The following is a 4,896-nucleotide window of genomic DNA, read 5'->3' as shown; positions in this document are numbered from 1 at the left end:
GACCCGAGACCTATTGTTGCTGAGAGTGAACAGTCATCAATGGACGAATCTATGCTGAATCCAAGGAAAGTCCTCGATCGACTCATTTCTGGAGGTCGATCGAGAGGAAATGCTGAAAAAGGTACTCGATCGAGTGAAGTTGTTGGTCGATCAAGTAATGCTGATATTGACAATTTCGATCGAGTGGAGGAAACACCTCGATCGAAGGAAATTGCTGAGGAAACTGCTCGATCGAGTGAATTCATATCTCGATCGAGTGATGCTGAAAAAGAGGACTTCGATCGAGTTGTTGATTGTTCTCAATCGAATGTTGTTGCTGATGAAAGACCTCGATCGAGAGGAAAAAGGGATCGATCGAGGAAGAAAGATGATGATTGTGTTGAGACGTTGGCAGAAAGAAACAAAGGGTTGGAAATTCCTATCACGGTTCCTTTTCCGAGGCTATTGCAGAACAAGAAGGCCGAACAACAGTTCGGGAAATTTGCTGATATTCTAAAGAGCCTTCATGTCAACGTTCCTTTCACTGAACTGTTTACCCAGGTACCCTCTTACATGAAATTTATGAAAGAAATATTAAAGAGTAAGAGGCATATTACTGACCATGAAACAGTGGCTTTGACTGAAGTAGGGTCCGTCTTAGTTCAGAATAAGACACCACCCAAACCATCAGACCCGGGTAGCTTTTCGATTCCATGTCATATAGGAACCCACTTAATTGATAATGCGCTATGTGACTTAGGAGCTAGCGTAAGTGTCTTACCATTATCTCTCGCTAACATACTGGGTTTGACCAAATTTAATTGTACCAACATGACCGTTCAGATGGCCGACCGTACTATATCACGGCCACTAGGTGTCTTAGAGGACATACCTGTGAAGATCGGGAGATTCTTTATTCCCGTTGATAATGTGGTCTTAGACATACCCGAAGACTCTTATAGTCCTATTATTTTAGGACGACCATTCCTATTTACTGGTCGCGCGGTAATTGATGTCGGGGGGAAGACCGTCACTTTCCAGGTAGGAGATGAGGAGCTGACATTTTATCAGTCCAAAGCTCGTAGGACCCCTATGCAAGTTCAGCCTTGCAATGCCTTACCCTCTATAGACCCTGGAATAGATTCTCCAGCTGACGATATTGAGTATTGTGCCGTGATACCGTCGTTTCAGTACCAAAAATAAATACCTAGCTACAACTAACAGAAGTCAGCGGTAAGTAGGGTCGATCTCCACAGGGAGGCGGTCACTATCTACTTGTGTATTCGGTCTGTCTACGTCACAAGATGGGGGTTTTAAATATTTGAACTAAACTAATAATATTAGGGAAAGAAAAAAATGAATAAGAGAAATTAACAGAAGAAAGAGGGAACTAGGATGTCGGTTCATCAATGAACGTCGATTAATTGCAGTTAAGGTCACAGATTAGTCGATGTGTCAGTCTAAGGGGCAACGAATATCTCCTTCCGGTCTCAATTCGCCCTAAAATGCTATTAGCTTAACTTCCGCCCTCACTAAAGCATCCTATTGCTCACTGCAGGTCTTACCCCTTCCAACCTTCCGGTCTAGGTCAAGGCTTACCAAAGTTAAATAGGCTAAATGCACCGATTCAATTAGCAAGATACAGTTAAAGCAGTGATTAACAACATAGACATAACCACAACGACCAATCTATGAACTAATTAGAAATTAACATTCATTCATCGAATCCCCTAATCCTAGCAGAGAGAATTAGCTAGACATGGTAAAGGGAAGAACAAAAACAAAAGAAAGAGAAATAATAAACATTAAATAAAGAGAAAAGGGAAAAGAGAGAAAATTACAGAGAAAAGATCCGGAAAAGAGAGGAAAGCAATAAGTAACAATGAATAGGGGAAAAAGTATTGTAAAAGTGATGTCTAAGGTGTACTGTCGTCTTCCTATTTATAGGAAAGACGATTTTATTTGACCTAGAAACAAAATAAAGCTAAAAAACCCGAGCGCAATAAGAAACCACTCGATCGAGTGATTTGAAACCACTCGATCGAGAAAAATTAATCTCAAACCACTCGATCGAGTGAAATAAATACTCGATCGAGTAAATCCTAAAATGCAACAACTCGATCGAGTAGAAAAAGGAGTCGATCGAACATAATTGTACTCGATCGAGTACTTTCCAGCGCACAATCCTGCTTCGCGTACTGAAATTAAAACGGCTGCCATTTCTTCGTTGCTTGGGCAAACAGGACGATTCCAGTGGCGTTGGAAAGCTAAGAGGACAAGATTTTATCTCTAATTGGACTCATCTGAAAATCAGTTGTAGAACTCGAGATATGGTTGTAACACCCCCATTTATTTAAGGGCCTGAACTAGGACTCCTCAGATAAATGTTGGTGTTACCATCTCGGAAACCCGAGGCAGTAGATAACAAAGGAAAGAAACACAGTACTTTATTATAATGTTTATAGTGAAATAACAACTGAAAGTAAAACAAAGTCTCCAAATGCGACCAAAACATAAGTCTGATAAAACTACTAAAAGACTAAGGTGAGCTAGGCACTAAGTCAGTCATCCAAGCTCTCTTCCCGGCCAGCTCCCATCAGTCTCTGAATACCTGTCAATCTGCTCCCCAATAATTGGATCATCACAGGCGTACACGAATACACGGGGTCAGCCACGAAGCTGAGTAGGTAACACAATTAACAGTAACATAAAACACATGCTCCTCCATCATCAACACCGCCATCACAACTCACAACCCGGACAACCCAGCCATACCGATCCCCGGTAGACTATAAATATCGACCGTAGCCGATCTGCCAGCTCGCAGCTGAGGACACCAGGGCAAGTCCTGCAGAACCCGCCTGGGCCTTATCACAATGTCATCATCACCACCTCCACCAACTCCAATGTAATAATAAAACAACGGTTCAACAACAATAGTACTTAACGAAATGAAATCAGGCAATCATATTATAACATGTAAATCACCGATTTAGTCAATCCAGTCACATAGTATTATATCAAGTCCAGTGTATTCCCCTACCTCAAATAGCGGTGATAAGTTAACTGCAGATCAGAAGTACTCCACCCGAAACTCGCCACCTAAACATATATATATAACATAATTAATTCTCTTACTAATCCCGTTCCCATAATCAAAAGTTACTATAAGTAGAAACTTCCCAAATTTAGAAATTACTAAAAATATAAGTTACCCAAAATAGAAAGTTTCCTAAAATAGCATGTTACTAAAAATAGTAACCTTCCCGAAATAGAATCCCGACTCAAAACTTAAATACATTATTCCGTCACCGCAACCTAATATTAACTTAATAATCAAAACCAATAATGTAAATATTAGAAGTATACCCATTCCCGACTCATTAAAATAAAACCCGTACAAAATTAATTCAAAAACAACGCACAACTCGACACACGCACATCCCCCCTTTTCAACCCGTCACAAACCGCACCTCAACCACCAATCCTCACCGCCGACCACCAGGCCTGACACCAGGTCTGGCCTGGTCACCTCCCACCACCACCAACGTGGTCGACCCACGCCGGCGGTCAGAGCCACCACCACCAACACCCCCTGTTCACGCCCAGCCGCCACCAAAACGCCATGAACAGCCCCCCTTTTAAACCCGACAGCCACCACGACACTCCCCTGCTACCTTACCAACCACCACCATTGCCACCACCGTCGCACGGCGACTCTGACACACGTGGCACCACCGATTCGACCTCCCCCGAGTCCACGGTGGTGCCACCCCTTTTCCCTATGTCTGAAACGCAACCAAAAACCCCCAACCAACCCCGACACCTAAACACCACCACTGCAACCACCACCAGCAACGACCACCACTATAACCACCACCACCCGACTCGACTCTATACCATCAACACATCCCACAACGCCACGACCACCACAACAGTCCCTAAACGACGCACAACTCAAGACAAAACAGTGTGACGGAAATGAAAACAGAGAACCTTACCTGTGACGGCCGTCGACCTGAGCTTTTCCGACCAGTACAACCACCCTCGACCCCTAGCAACGACTCCCCTGGACTCCTGGCAGACCCTACTCCCTCCACACTCACCGGCGCTGCTCTCTTTGGCCGTGTATAAAGCTTGAACGTGAAAGGAAAAAGGGGTTGTTGTTTGTGATGTCAAAATGACGGTAGGGAGGGGAATAGGGTTTTAAAGGTGTATTAGGGTTTGTTTTTAGGGTTTGGTGAGGTAAAATGGTAGGTGGGTAAATGGGTAATAAGTGGGTAAATGGGTTATGACCCCTCGACCCAAAATGCCACTCAATTATAAACCCGACTCATCTCGCGATATAGATTAAACAATTTTTTTTTTTTTACGCTTTTACCATTACCTTTACGCTACCATCAAAATAATAAAACTCGCCCAAACGATAATAAAATACGGGGTATTACAGTCTTCCCCCCTTAAAAAGAACTTCGTCCCGAAGTTCGCTCCCATACCAAACATGTCATACGAAAATATAAAAGACATCTCGTATAACTAACACGGTCAAACACACTACTAGACTACATAAACACGAAATGTTACATTCTACCCTCCTAAAAAGAAAGTTACGTCCCGTAACTTACCTCAAGTGAACAGATGCGGATAACTCTCTCTCATCGCGGCCTCGGTTTCCCAGGTAGCCTCCTCTGCTTTATGATTAGACCACAACACTTTCACTAAAGCAGTCTCTCCGTGCCTGGTCTTCCTAACCTTCCTGTCCAAGATCTCCTTAGGCGTCTCGATGTAAGTCAACTGCTCGTCCACCTCGACCACATCATGGCTCAAAATGTGCGAAGGGTCACTCAAATATCTCCGCAACTGAGAAACATGGAAGACATTATGTACCCTAGCTAAAGCTGGTGGTAAAGCTAGCCG

At 43.4% G+C, this 4,896-nt stretch overlaps 1 long non-coding RNA gene across 1 annotated transcript; it reads right to left on the bottom strand.

Moving 5' to 3' along the window:
• Positions 1-2,410: 2,410 nt before the first annotated feature.
• Positions 2,411-3,105, bottom strand: LOC141586872 (uncharacterized). The gene is made up of 2 exons (XR_012519638.1): positions 3,023-3,105; positions 2,411-2,598 (listed from the first exon to the last, which is right to left on the bottom strand). It is a non-coding gene; the product is annotated as an uncharacterized LOC141586872 (long non-coding RNA).
• Positions 3,106-4,896: the final 1,791 nt, after the last annotated feature.

The sequence above is a fragment of the Silene latifolia genome, chromosome 6 (genome assembly GCF_048544455.1).
Source record: "Silene latifolia isolate original U9 population chromosome 6, ASM4854445v1, whole genome shotgun sequence".
In the NCBI taxonomy this organism is placed as follows: Eukaryota; Viridiplantae; Streptophyta; class Magnoliopsida; order Caryophyllales; family Caryophyllaceae; genus Silene; species Silene latifolia.
The sequence above is the reverse complement of the archived record's forward strand: the minus strand, read 5'-3'. Positions and strand labels throughout refer to the sequence as shown.